Here is a 14,998-nt window from a genome sequence, read left to right as displayed (position 1 = left end):
TGGCACTCATTGGTAGTTCTTGGGGTTCTTGTGTAAAGACAAACAATTTGGTCCCACAAGCCAGAATTCAGCCCACACTCCCACCGGAGCCCCCGCCTGATGCAAGGACATGGTGAATGTGACTAAGCAACTTCTTAGAAATACAAGATTATACAGTTTGAAAAATGGCAAAAAAAGTATATAGGCATGGAAAGATAGAGGGAAGAAGTGGAGGAAGCAATACCTAACATGCATTGGTGATATACATGTTTGATTGAATAACCTGCTCAGTTTGCAGCACGCTTAAACCTTAACTTGATATTTGCCCTTAAACCTCTGGGGCTACTTCTTGTTCTTTGTCAAGGTGTAGTATGTGGAAGGGGGGGGGATGCATGCAAATAAGGGACAGGAAGGATGTGGGAATGAGAAACTCCTTTTACTTGACTAAGTCAGTTCCATTGGTTCAGTACTCAGTTGCTCTCCAGGGTCCTGGACTTTTCAAAGGATTGACCATGGGAATCTAACCAATGCAAAGTTCAGCGGCTGAGCTGTGCATTCCTCTTTTAAATAAAAGAGTAATTGTGGTGCACAGATGCTTGCAAAACCATGAGAGACAGAAATGTATTTTTAAAACAACAACAACTGGAAGAGCCAATCCTCACAATACATTTGATATCCATGCAAGCTGTTTCCTGGTGAACAACTGTAACCAGGAAGTTCTGGGCAGGTAGTTCTGTGAATGCGGTGGCTATGTAAATACAGTATGCTGGCATGTCTTTGGTCCTCGCTACATACCCCAAATCACCCCATTCACAGTCTGCTTTTGCTACACCCAGGAAGGCTGGGACTGCTTGAAGGGATAGCTCAGTTGGTAGAGCAATAGATTCTAAATCTCAGTTGTGGGTTTGAGCCCCACGTTGGGCAAAAGATTACTGCACTGCAGGGAGTTGGACTAGATGAACCTTGGGGTCCATTCCATCTCCACAATTTTAGGATTTTATGACACATATTATGTCAATGACATTCAGAAACTCAATTCTGTGCTCTAATCACAACAAGGAATTATGGAAGATGGACAACCTAGGCCTATATATACAGACCAAACATGTGTTTGAGCTGCAATGATAGGATCCTAATTCCACTGAACTGGGAATAATTCCAATGGAATTAAAAAGAATTTGCTTCTGAGTAGACATGGTTAAGATTGCACTGCAAATTAAGAAAATCTGTTCTTTCTTTTGCATTCCTTAGTCATCATATTCCATATTCCTCTGATAGGACTAGCCTAGGGCACTAGGGTGAAATCAATGTCCCTGGTGTTATTAACCCCTGACATCTTGTATACAAACCCAAGATGTGAAAATGAACTTTGCTGCTGAAGATCAGAAATGGTTAAAACCTTAAGCTGTTTCGCCGTAGGTGTTCTAAATAAAGAACTAGGAAGACAACACCGCCTTGTACATTGACAGTAATGGGTACAGGAAGGAGGTAAGGGGAAAATACACAGGAAACCGATGATTAGGAGGAACTGTTACACGTAGATGTAAATCTCACTCAGAATTACAGCAGGGAATTATGTTTATTTTTTGCAGATGCTCATTGGGTCTTGTACATCTCTGAGGTTGCGTGAGGGTTTTAGTCTACTTTCAATAATCATGCCACATGCTCAATGAAAAAGCATTATTTCCATATGCGCTGCCTATCTGCACTAAGACGAATCTTTAATGTGCTTCCTGCAATAAGATAAAGTGAGATAAAATCCTGGCAGTTGTTAATACATCCTCATTAGAGAGCGAGGGCTTGCTGGCAGCGAAGGCTGACTCTCCATTACAAGTTGTTGTAGTTGCTGGATGTCCCGCCCCCCCTTTACTGTGGAAGCCTTCTGGTGACCAATCATCCTGTGGGCTACGGCAACCATGGGTTATTTCCTGCACTTCATGCATCTCAAAGTCCATGCTCTGCACCAGCGTGACAAGGATTTGCCAGTTTGCCAAACGCTTGAATTCACTAGGGCGAGGGGAAAAATATTCATCACGGCTTCATGCCCTCTTCCCATGAGGAACTGGCTTCCCAAGTAATATATTATTTGTGGATGTGCGTCAAAGACAGGGCCAGGTGGTATTTCTGGGCTCAGTAAACCTTTGCTACACAGATCTAGGGAGAGTGGCGGTTTGCCTAGGCAGACCCAGGCAGGGCGAGGCGCACCACAAGGCAGGTTGAAGCGGCACCATTAAGGCATATCAAATCATTTATTCAATGTAAATGGATGTACAAATGTACCAACATTTGTATATTACCTTTCTGCCATGCTTGAATGTGAGGTGGCACATGTGAGGTCCCATCCATAGCTCAGTGAGAAAGCATTTGCATTTCATGCAGAAGGTTCTGGGTTCAAATCTCCAGCATCTCCCTGGCAGGGCTGGGAATGTCTACTGTTGGAAACCCTGAAGAGCACTGCCACATAGTGCAGGCAATACTTTGCTAGATGGATCAATGTTTAGATGGGGTATAAGGCAGTTTCCTATGTTCCTAACACTGTTATGTACAGTGGTACCTCGGGTTACATACGCTTCAGGTTACATACGCTTCAGGTTACAGACTCCACTAACCCAGAAATAGTGCTTCAGGTTAAGAACTTTGCTTCAGGATGAGAACAGAAATCGTGCTCCGATGGCATGGCAGCAGTGGGAGGCCCCATTAGCTAAAGTGGTGCTTCAGGTTAAGAACAGTTTCAGGTTAAGAACGGACCTCCGGAACGAATTAAGTACTTAACCTGAGGTAAGTACGGGCCAGTCTTGCCAGACTCTAGGGTTGTGCGCTCATCTCACTCTATAGGCCGGGAGCCAGCGCTGTCCGCAGACACTTCCGGGTCACGTGGCCAGCGTGACAAGCTGCATCTGGCGAGCCAGCGCAGCACACGGAACGCCGTTTACCTTCCCGCTGGTAAGCGGTCCCTATTTATCTACTTGCACTTAGGGGTGCTTTCGAACTACTAGGTTGGCAGGCGCTGGGACCGAACGACGGGAGCGCACCCCGCCGCGGGGATTCGAACCGCCGACCATGCGATCGGCAAGTCCTAGGCGCTGAGGTTTAACCCACAGCGCCACCCACGTCCCTTTAACCCGAGGTACCACTGTACAAACTTGCAACACATGGAAAAAAATTGTGTATAAACATAGACTTGCCACGGGCAAATTTAACAATATTTGGCCAGAGACCAAAATGGGTGCACCATTCCTTTGTAAGTGAGGCCACACAAAAGTCACACACACACACACACACACACACACACACACACCCTATCTATCTTGACAGGCAAAAGACATGAGGGCATCTCAACTGAGCAGAAGTGCTTGAGACTAGTGAGGGATATGGCCTGTTGAGAGTCCCAGGGAAAAGATTGAGAAGACAGGAGAGTCAGATTCAGCTCCCAGGCCTGGGGCTCCTCACACCCGCCACATGTGGGATGTCAGCATCCAAAATGCATGTGCAAAGGGCAAGAACTGTGTGGCAGTTGTGGCAATTGGTTCAGTTATGGCAGTTAGTTAACAGTCTTAACAATTACAGAAGCAGGCATGTTGTACTGTGCTGCTGTCTGCCTCAGAGTTAGCCAATCTGCTGCAATAGTTTGATCTACGTCAGATGTATTAGCAATGTAAGAAACATGCACCGGCATTGCATTGTCTGCAATTGCAAGCACACTAAGCAAAAGTTATCTGTTATTTAAACTTTAAAAGAGTGTCTTGCAAAGGAGGGGGGCGGGGAAGAACTAATTAAAGGGTCAAACTACCCAAGGCTGACTTCCGCCTACTCTGCTAATGGGAACTAGAGTTTAATTCCAACACCTCAAACCGTGCTTTGGAATGCCATAGCATGGCACGATATCCTTCACAGCGCATTAACATGCAGTAATGTTCCGGGGAGGGCACCCCTGGGGCTGGTCACCTCACGGGATAGAAAAGTTTTATGGCAGGCCCTGCTCATAGGTTTAAGGCTATTCCTTGTCTCCAGGAGCTCCCACGTTGTGGCATGTTGCCTCACGGCTCCTAATGCTGATTCAAATGTTTGGCAAAGGTGCAGAGGATTTCAGATTTCTTCCAGGACTAGGACTGAAGCCCTTCCATAGGCAGCCTTTTGTTTCTGTTGGGGGGCATAATCTTTTGGAGGTGCTTTGCCAGAGGCCACACAAAGGCAATGGGGCGAGCCCCTTTTTCTCTATTCTGCCACTCCCTTTCTCTTAGACACACATTTCTTTCTCTCTCTCTCTCTCTGCCCCACACTCTATTTTCCTGCCACCTTTCTTTTCCCCCTCACCTTTCCCCTTCCTTGCCACCCCCATGAAATCCAGCCAAGGGCCGCACAAAATGAGACAGAGGGTCACAGGTTGCCCACCCCCTCAGGGCTATAACCAGCCCCGAGCTAGAGGAGGGGTGAAAATAAAAGCATCCTCATAAAAACTCTCAGTCCCATAAAACGCCAGGAGGTTTTCTGTTTTTGGACATACAGTACCTTTTGCACAGCTCAGTTGGTTCAGAGCATGGTGCTGATAACACCAAGGTTGCAGGTTCGATCCCCGTTTGGGACAGCTGCCTATTGCAGGGGATTGGGCTAGAGCATGGGTAGGCAAACTAAGGCTTGGGGGCCGGATCCAGCCCAATCACCTTCTCAATCCGGCCCGTGGACAGTCTGGGAATCAGCGTGTTTTTACATGAGTAGAATGTGTGCTTTTATTTTAAAAGCACCTCTGGGTTATTTGTGGGGCATAGGAATTCATTCATTCCCTCCCCCAAAATATAGTCCGGCCCCCCACAAGGTCTGAGGGACAGTGGACCGGCCCCCTGCTGAAAAAGTTTGCTGACCCCTGGGCTAGAGGATCCTCAGGGATCCAACTCTACGATTCTACCTGATCCTTCATTTAGGAAACCAGAACACATATCTTCTCGCTCTCTTTAGCTCCACTCAGCTTTGCGCTGAGCCTGTTAGCAATTGACACACTTGAAAGAACTTTAACTGAGCGGGCAGTAGATTCTTAAGGCAAACGGCCCCCGGGGAGTATTCGGCTTGCAAAAAGAAAAAAGAAAGAAAGAAAAGGTGCGGCGGGGTGGGGGTGGGGGAGGAAAAAACAACAAAAAACCCACCGGAGAGCTTAATATAAATATAAAGGGGAGGCGAGGGGAGGCGCTGTGCCAGTCCGATGCCTCCAGGGGGCGCGCGCGCGCGGGGTTTCTCCGCCTCCTTTTCAGCCCAGGCGCCCGCGCGCGCTCCAGAAGGCGGGCGTCTCTCGCTGCGCGGAGCTGCCTCTCCGCCCGCGCCCAGCCCAGCCCAGCCCAGCCCAGCCTCCCTCTCTCTCTCTCTCTCTCTGCCTTCTCCTCCTCAGTCAGAGGCGAGCGGAGCCCGAGAGCGCGGAGGGATGGAGCCCGGCTTCCTGGAGGGATGAAACTCCCGAGCGCCCCGCCGGCTCCCTGAGCGCCCCGCCAGCTGCAAGCCCCGCCGCCCTGCGAGGGAGCGAGAGAGAGCCGCTTCGCGGAGCGCCCCATTCCTGCCAGATCCCTTGCTCAGGTAAGGCGGCTTCCCCTCGGCTGCTCCGCTTTGCACCCCACCCTCCAAAAAGGCATGCTGGCTAACTTTTTCTCTCCAGTGGGGTGTCTTTCTTTCTTTCTCTCCCTCCCTCCCAGACCCGCGTTCCCACGTTACGCAGCGCCTCTCGCCTCTCTCAGTTACGGGGGTCTCCCGGGGGAAGTTGGGGACCCCGGACTCTTGGGCAAAGAGCTGTGATTTCGAGTCCACGGGAAACAAAACGGTCCCTTTTTTTTTCATAGAGTTGTCCAGCGGGGAAGGGACCCTGGGGGTCATCTAGTCCAACCCCTGAAATGCAGGAATAGGCAGCTGATCGAACCTGCAACCTTGGTGTTAGCAGCAGCATGCTCCCGCCAGCTGAGCTATTGGAAGCGGGTTGTGCTCTGTTTGGCTTATTGAGGGCAGTGGCGTAGTGTGGGTTGTCAGCACCCAGGGCAAGGCAAGTAATTTGCGCCCCCTAACCCGTGGATTTGCGCCCCCTAACCCTAACCCCCCATGGGACGCAGGTGGCGCTGTGGGTTAAAGCCTCAGCGCCTAGGGCTTGCCGATCGAAAGGTCGGCGGTTCGAATCCCTGCAGCGGGGTGCGCTCCCGCTGCTCGGTCCCAGCGCCTGCCAACCTAGCAGTTCGAAAGCACCTCCGGGTGCAAGTAGATAAATAGGGACCGCTTACCAGCGGGAAGGTAAACGGCATTTCCGTGTGCGGCTCTGGCTCTGGCTCTGGCCAGAGCAGCGATGTCACGCTGGCCACGTGACCCAGAAGTGTCTCCGGACAGCGCTGGCCCCTGGCCTCTTAAGTGAGATGGGCGCACAATCCCAGAGTCTGTCAAGACTGGCCCGTACGGGCAGGGGTACCTTTACCTTTTAACCCTAACCCCCAGATGTTGCGGCCGGCCCCCCCTGCACCCCCCACGCTACGCCACTGATTGAGGGGAAATAGGGCACTGATTGGACTCCATTCGTCGGGATCCCTTTTATGTCTTTGCAAAGGGACCCCAACCCAAGTTGGCGAGAGCGTGAGTCTCTCTCCCCCCCCCAGCGCTGCCCTCACTGCATGGGCTCCCACAGCTACTGCAGACTCTTTGCCTTGCACTTATTTCCCATCTGGGTGAAGTTGAGAAAGGAAGCAGCCTTGTTGTCGGTGGCAGTTACTGGTGTAAGTGTGTGTATGTGTATATATATCAGTTATTAAGTGTAAGGAATATCTTGAAAAACAATATTCTCTATAAAAAGAAAACTCCTCGATGGGCGTTTTGTTTCAAAACATTAGATAATCATCTCCTGTACTGGTCTCTCTGTTTCAAAATCCTTGCACAGCTCCGTTCTCTCTCCCGGTTACTTTGGGTATCTGTGGCAGCCCCCTAAGTTGTGGCGCTCCTTCCCCACAGAGGTGCACAGCTTCTGGCGAATGCTGAAAATGCACTTCTTAACCCTGGCTTTTGACACTTGAGGTGTAGAGTTTTGAAACCCACCTTATTTCTGCCATTGTAAATTGTTCTGAGCTGGGTTTTTTTTAATATTGTGTTTTAATGTTGTAACCCATGCCGGGACCTTAGGGTGAAGAAGGGTGGATAATTGGTCATTATCAGTCGTCGTCATCATCATCATCATACCCAGTTCACCAACAACTTCTATTATTTTTTTGGGCTCAAAGTACCCACCGATGGACGTCATGCCCCTGTTGAGTTTCAGAACCTGACACCTGGCATTGAAGCCTTCCTAACTCCCTTCAGCTGTGCTGTGCTCAGCAGTGATTTCTGATCATCTAGTGATTCTTCATCCCTGAGCTGCAGTCCTTGTGCTCCTTATTACCTAGATCTGAGCCTGAGCTAGGCAGGGCTGCTTTCTGAGTCGGCATGCCTAACACTGCGCTTTCATTTTCTGATGAGAAAGCCCAGGCTGAAGCCACCGTTTACTAAAAGAATACACTGCATAACGTGTCAATAAGTATTTCTCCAGACCCAATATAACCCCAAGTGTTTACTGGCATGGCTTCTATTTGAATGTCTTGTTCTCTGGGCAGTGTAGGGCAATTTTTTGAGAGGCAAATGGGAGTTTGGTGCACAGGAGCAGTAACCGGAACTTGGGTGAGTTCTGGGTTCAAATCTGTTGCTGCATTGACTTCTTCCACCTTACGTTTTACATGTGTGGTGGGTTACCAGTATTAATAAACAATAATATTGGGGCCAGTTCACAGATCTGCCTAAAATACTTGCTGCGTTTGCGTAATAACCACAGGACAACCCAAATGAAGCAATGAGTGTGTGTACGCGTGAAAAAAATATATATACAGTTATTAATGGCTTAGGGAAAACTTAAGGAGGCAGCATTTGTCACAAATAGTATCGGGAACAATGGCATTAATGGGAAACATCATTAGAAAGTAAGAAAGAATAGCTTTTGGGAGACCTCTTTGGGAAAATATTGTGTTTTGAAAGGCGACTAACAAATTCACTGAATAAAAAGAGGACTGTAAAATTGCTCACATTTCTAGTGTTCCTAAGGCACATTTAACCTCAGAGATAATTGCAGCCTTGTCTTGTTTTTTTGTTGCTTTCAAATTGGCTTCTTTTTTGAAAACCTGGATTGGCTAGGATGTACATTTGGGTCCCCTCCCCCTTTCAACTTCTCTCCTGAATTTGTCTGTGATTCGGGAAGTGCTTCGTGCCTCTTGATCCTAGGCATCTTTACTCAGAAATAAGTCCCACTGTGACCAATGGGACTTCCTTTCAAGTAAGTAGGCATAGGATTATAACCTGAATGAAAATGCTGTAAAAGATTCTCTCTCCTTTCCTGAAGAGCAGGAAAGGATTCCAAAGCAAATTTCAGGGTTCCACCCTTCACCCCAATGTTTGGGGGAGGATATGGAGAACCTGAGCCCAGCTTTGCAGTGATGGAGGTGAATTGCCTTTTGTTTGCCTGCAGAGGAGATGGCCAATTGTCCCACCCCAGAAAAAGACCTTTGGGCTTGAGTCGGTGTCAACAAGAAAGGATGCCCATAAACAACTGTTCATTATTTTATTAAGATTCAATGTTCAGATTTCTTTTATTCTGGCTATTTTTTTTAGTGGGGTGGAGCGTTGTATTTTTGAACTGAATTTGTTGCATTTTTGAAAGCTGCAAGAGCTGTTTACCAAAATCAATAAAAGATACTGCCCTATAAACAGGGGAAGGGCTTATTCAGAATACTCCTTGGTTTTGTTTTTGGTGCCCTGGAGAGTTGCTATGTCAGACTTAGGTGGGCCAGTGGTTGGGTCTTGGTATACTGGGAAAATACAGAGCTGTGCTTTCTTGAACATAAGTGCAATGCAGGGTAAATGGTGTTCCTTGCATTCAGTGCTGACACCACCTATCTACGCATTTGTCCCAAGTAACTAGAACTTTCAGACTGCATAAGGAAACTCTGAGTCAAATATATAATAAATATGCCACATTAATGGCATCACCCTCTTGACGCACAGTCAGAATGGTGAGAAGCAAAGCTTTGAGGTAGTGTAGATTAGGGCTTCCCGAACTTGGGTCTCCAGCTGTTTTTGGACTACAATTCCCACCACCCTTGACCACTGGTCCTGCTAGCTAGGGGTGATGGGACTTGTAGTCCAAAAACAGCTGGAGACCCAACTTCTGGAAACCCTGGTGTAGATGCTTTGCTTGAGGATCTGGAGAGCGGACCAGGAATTTGCCTAATGCAAAAAGCTTGCAGGGACTTGAAAGAACAACCGTTTTATGGGATGTAGCATTCTTTGGAACTCATTGCCAGGGGATGTGGTAGCAAGAGTTGAAACCGGTTTCAGAAACAAGGATGTTGCCCAGTTTGATATGATTTTATTCGTTTATGTGCCACCCATTAATGGGTGGTTTATTTATTTATTCATTCATTCGGTAAAATACGCTTGCAGTCAAACAGAAACCATCGATATGAAAAGCTGGAATTTCAGTAGAGCCCCCTACCCCAGCAGAAAACCAGCACAAAGAAGCATAAGATAAATTAGAAACAACACCAAAAGCTATCAAACATGGGAAATAAAAATGTTCAAAGAAGTGAAGCGTACGGAGCCTCAATTATTAAAAAGCCTGTGCGTGTTTACTTAGGCGTACATGACTATATGCATGTAAAAGGCTGGTTAATGTGGGTGTGTAAGAAAAACGGTTCCATGCGTTTATGGCAGGCAGTGTGTGCTTCAGGTTCCTCAACCTACACTCACTATCGTTGCAGCTGGATTTATTCTTAGTAGGTCTGCATAGGATTGTATTGTAAACCAGGTCACTTCACTGAAGCATTCCTTGTTAGCATGCCAGAGTTCTGTGGGTGCCCTGCTAGCATGCAGACACTGCATGCATACTGGCATCTGGGAATCCTGGTTTAAAAGAGACGCCGTGTGTATTGGAGATGGTGCACAGGTGTGATTTTCTTACATGTTTGATGTTCTATTTGAATTGGACCAAAATCCCGGGGGGGGGGGGCAGGGGGGCTTTGATAGGATTGCAACTTCAAGCACAGCTGTGAAAAATAGGAATATTTCCCCAATCCCCAAAGACATTTATTTAGCATATGCCCCATTCATTTTAATGAATTTTGCATCTGAATAAGAAGCTTAGAGTTGCAGCTCAAGGTTGCCATTCTAAGGCTGAAGTTCTTCAGACACTTGCTAGAGTCAAATGGATTTTGCATTGGAGTTTGGGAAGTTTGGGAAGGGACCCGGGTGGCGCTGTGGGTTAAACCACAGAGCCTAGGACTTGCTGATCAGAAGGTCGGTGGTTCGAATCCCCGCGGCGGGGTGAGCTCCCGTTGCTCAGTCCCTGCTGCTGCCAACCTAGCAGTTCGAAAGCTTGTCAAAGTGCAAGTAGATAAATAGGTACCACTCCGGCGGGAAGGTAAACGGCATTTCCGTGCCCTGCTCTTGTTCGCCAGAAGCGGCTTAGTCATGCTGGCCACATGACCTGGAAGCTGTACGCCGGCTCCCTTGGCCAGTAAAGCAAGATGAGCGCCGCAACCCCAGAGTGGGCCACGACTGGACCTAATGGTCAGGGGTCCCTTTACCTTAATAAGTTTGGCCTTGCCGCTTGGGGTTCTAATACTTCAATTCTAATGACACTTACTGAACGTGAAACACTGCAATATGTATGTGCTCAGGGGTGAGCCCCTCTGAATTCTATTAGACTTACCCCATAGGCATTGCTAGGCACCGAAAACGACTCGGGGAACAGAGTCAATACACAGATTTGTCTCTAGGAATATTCAGATGGCAGGTGACTGGTAGCAATCTTTGGCATCATGCTTAGCCACCTTGTAAGCAAAGTTTTTTGTTTTAGAAAAGTTTAACGAGTAGGGTAGGAGAAGAAGGGAAAGGAGACCCAGGGTCCAGACCTGAGGTTTGGGCCCGCTTAACCACCCCAACAACTCCGCTGAACTTACTCCCAGGGTAGGATGTGTGTGTAGGATGAATGAAATAGGCTTTACTTCCACATAAGCCTGCGGCTTTCACTCTTTTGTCAGAGCTAGTTCCACTGAAATATGTGGAAGGCGATCCTATGCAGGCTCCTGTGGAAGTAAACCTTATTGCACCCACTGGTGCTATTTTGCAATCCTCTATGCACTTATCCGGGAGTAAGCCCCATGGACTTATTTCCTTTTTTATAATTTTTATTAATTTTAACATATAAATTATAATACATACCACAAAACTTCACCACTTATACAATCTTTCTTTTCTTTTTCTTTTTTGGACTTCCATCAGCACCTCTGATGATCCCCTGTTTTAACCACTTCTTATGCATTTCTTAAATTCATCTTGCCTTTAATTATCTTAACTAATCATCCTCCCCTTTATCCATTTTTGCAATAGTTCCAATAATTCACCTCACAAAACTTCTTGCAAACCTACAAACGTAGTTTGATCATCACTATTACTTTTCAAATAGACTGTAAATTTACACCAGTCTTCTGTGAATTTCTGGTCCCGCAGATTTCGGATCCTTCCTGTTAGTTTGTCTAATTCTGCATAGTCCATTAATTTCATCCTCCATTCTTCTTTCGTCGGTAATTCTTCTTCCTTCCATTTTTGTGCCAATAATATTCTTGCTGCCCCCATGAACTTATTTCCAACCAGTGTGCCAACAGTGGTGTATAAAGTCAGGCACAAGTCTCTCTCTCAATAAGGTATTTCCAAATGTGGATAGTATCCAAAGGGTGTGCCTTTAGTTTTCTTGTGATTCTCTCAGTTGGGAATTGCCAATGTGATGACCTCCGTGTTTTGTGGGCTGCAACTCTCATCATCCCTGAACCATTAGCTGTGCTGGTAGATCTGATGGGAGAGAAACATCTGGAAGACCACAGCTTGGTCACCCCTATTGTAATTCACCAGGCACTGACTGTGTCAGAGATGGGGTAGATCAGTAGCAGTAGCAGGTGATCTTTGCCGCCATCTACTACCCAATTCCTTTTCACTGGAGATACCAGCGAACACATCTTGTGCTCTGAGCTGCAATCTTTTTCTGTAATGTAAACGTTGGGAAAATGGTAGAGCCGGATTTCTCAAACCTGCGTGGTTATCTAAAGCTAAGGCTGTAATCCTAAACACACTAGTAGTAAGCACCAGTGAAATGAAGCTGGCTTGTGAGTAAGAAAGCCTCCGATCAGAATGCAAAAAGGATTACTTTCACGCATTACATGTGCACTGCTGGGTTTTTCTAATCATTGTGAAGGCAGCTGAAGGGGTGAACTGCCTTAACTGAAGAGCACTGGGTTCAGCACTAAGCTGAGGGGATGCAAAATAGTAATAATAATAATGATGCCTTTTGTATACAGGTGCCTACATAGAATATCCATAAAAAGTAACTGTGCCAAAAGGAATTATTGTGGAAATAAGAAACATTGAGTGGGGGGAACCAGATTTTGTCCTCACTCAGGGTGCCATATTACCAAAATCTGGCCCTGCTGGGTTTATGGTGACGGGGTGAGCTCCCGTTGCTCGGTCCCTGCTCCTGCCAACCTAGCAGTTCAAAAGCACGTCAAAGTGCAAGTAGATAAATAGGTACCGCTCCGGCGGGAAGGTAAACGGCGTTTCCGTGCGCTGCTCTGGTTTGCCAGAAGTGGCTTAGTCATGCTGGCCACATGACCCGGAAGCTGTAGGCTGGCTCCCTCGGCCAATAAAGCGAGATGAGCGCCGCAACCCCAGTCGGTCATGACTGGACCTAATGGTCAGGGGTCCCTTTACCTTTACCTTTTACTCCTGCATGCAGCCTCAGGAAGGAAGGAAGGAAGTTTCCCATTACATGCAGTCCAAGAACAGCATTTGAAACCTTCTGAACATCCAGGATTTGGAAGCCATTAACAATAGTTCCTGGTTAAAGAACCAAAAGCTCATCTGGTAAACAGGGCTGTAACTCAGTGATAGAGCATCTGCTTTGTATGCATTTGGTCCCAGGTATCTCTAAGTCGGACTAGGGAAGACTCCTTATCTGGAACCCTGGAGAGCTGCTGAACTTCAGTGTAGATCAACAGTCTGATTTTGTATAAACATCTTCCTGCTGCACTTCCTGATCTCACAGTGACCAACCACATGGCTTTGGGAAGCCTGCAAGTTTGCACCTCCTGAGAACTATAGTTAACTGTGACTTCCTGAGTTGTTTTTCTGCTTATGCAAAGGGAAGAACAAAGCCTTTTGCACAAAGCTTCCACGTATCCTGGCTTACTAAGCCAGAATTTGATCATGCACATTTGGCCAACAATATCCATTAGCAATCTACAGTTGTGTTAAATAAATGTCACTGTTTGTAATTGACAGCTGGCCCTTCCATAGCTGTCAACTTTTCCCTTTTCTTGCGAGGAATCCTATTCGGAATAAGGGAATTAAAAAAAAAGGGAAACGTTGACAGCTATGGGCCCTTCATCTCCTTTTCAGGTATTTTGGTGCAATCCAATTACATGACTTGCTTGATTCTTCTCTTGTCTCCGTTCCTTATCTTGTTTCCACCTTCCTTTAATTTTTCTCTGGCAACTTCTTCCAGTGTCGTCACTTAGGCACGGTAAAGTGAGCTATTGGCAGCCTCTCGTTTCAGAAACAGAGTTTCCTTTTAAACAGTCAATTTTCTGTTGATTAAAATTAGCTTTGCATTCCAGTTTTTCTGCATATGTGATCCTTCATGATTAGTTCCACATTTGCTTTGGGGCTGTGTAAACATAAACATACAGCTAGACAATGTGGTGATTTTGTTAATTTTTCTCCAAGAAATGTTTAAACCCTCTGATTAATTTTAGACATGGTAGATAAAACAAAATACGAGTTCACGATGCTCTTTTTAAAGCCTGTCTTGTGATTTTGCACAGCTTTGATGAGACTGCCTCAAAATAATTCATATCCGTTATTTTCCATTGATGAACTGAGGTTAGTCCGGGCACTTGGTTAATCTTTATAAGGCAGATTTGATATTAAAACCAGCTGGGAGCACTGCCTGTATATGGATCCTAAGATTGCAATTTGTCATTTGCTATGTACCTGGCTTTAAACCTGATTAAATAACTTTGTGTTAGAGCATCTCTTTTTGAGATTCCCCACTGAATTATTGCAGAAAAGTTGAAGTCATTGTAGGGGATTACGTTTTTAAAGTCTAGAGCCTACCAACTGGTGGCATGAATGTAGCAGAACCTTTGCCATCTCATAGAAGTAATACATCTGCTTGCTCAGGAAAGGGTCAGTGTAGACAATACCATGCTTGATAGATGATTGGTCTACCTTGGTATAAGACTGCTTCTTATGTTCCTATGACTTGGATTCTCAGATAAATAAATTTAAGGAAGTTCATTCATGGAAGGAAAGTTTTCTGTTTCCTCCTCCCCTGTTCCCTATCTCACATAGCTCAGAAGGGCTCCTTAATTATACAGAGATGCTTTTCAGGGGGTTGTAGCAGAGAGGACAGGAAAGTTTACTTCTGAAAACTTCTTTAAGGGCTCATCCAGACTTCCTTTTGCACCATGCAGTCATACCTTGGGTTGAAGTAGCTTCGGGTTGAGCGTTCTCAGGTTACGCTCCGCGGCGACCCGGAAGTAATGGAACGTGTTACTTCTGGGTTTTGCCGCTCGCGCATGCGCAGATGCTCGAAATAACGTCACGTGCATGCGCGGAAGCTGCGAATCGCGGCATGCGCAGATGCAGGTTGTGTTCGCTTCAGGATGCAAACGGGGCTCCGGAACAGATCCCGTTCACATCCAGAGGTACGACTGTACTTCCTTTTTGCACATTTTCCTGGGGAAACCCGCATTTTACTGCTGAATCAAAGCAAATGGCAATCTGCAGAAAACTCAATTGTCAGTTGCTCCAGTTCAGCAGGAAACTGTGGGTTTCCCCAGGGAAAGCACTGTGACAAAAAAACCAACACCCCAAATGCTCAGTCACAGAGCTTTAAAGCTCAGACCTGTGCGGCATGTAATGCCTTGAAAGAAAA

At 46.6% G+C, this 14,998-nt stretch overlaps 1 protein-coding gene across 5 annotated transcripts in view; it reads left to right on the top strand.

Annotated features, from left to right (window-relative positions):
• Positions 1-14,998, top strand: part of CPNE4 (copine 4) — a 274,129-nt gene that overhangs the window by 58,049 nt on the left and 201,082 nt on the right. For 2 of the 5 annotated variants that reach the window (XM_079947328.1, XM_079947324.1), the window contains exon 1: positions 5,464-5,538. The exons of the other annotated variants lie outside the window; for them this stretch is intronic. The gene's annotated coding sequence lies outside the window, so the exon portion shown is untranslated. Of the gene's footprint in view, positions 1-5,463; positions 5,539-14,998 lie in introns of those variants that run through there. 5 annotated transcript variants of the gene reach the window in all.

The sequence above is a fragment of the Podarcis cretensis genome (genome assembly GCF_951804945.1).
Source record: "Podarcis cretensis genome assembly, chromosome: 12".
NCBI classification, from domain to species: domain Eukaryota; kingdom Metazoa; phylum Chordata; class Lepidosauria; order Squamata; family Lacertidae; genus Podarcis; species Podarcis cretensis.
Note: the sequence above shows the minus strand (reverse complement) of the source record. Positions and strands in the feature narration are given on the sequence as shown.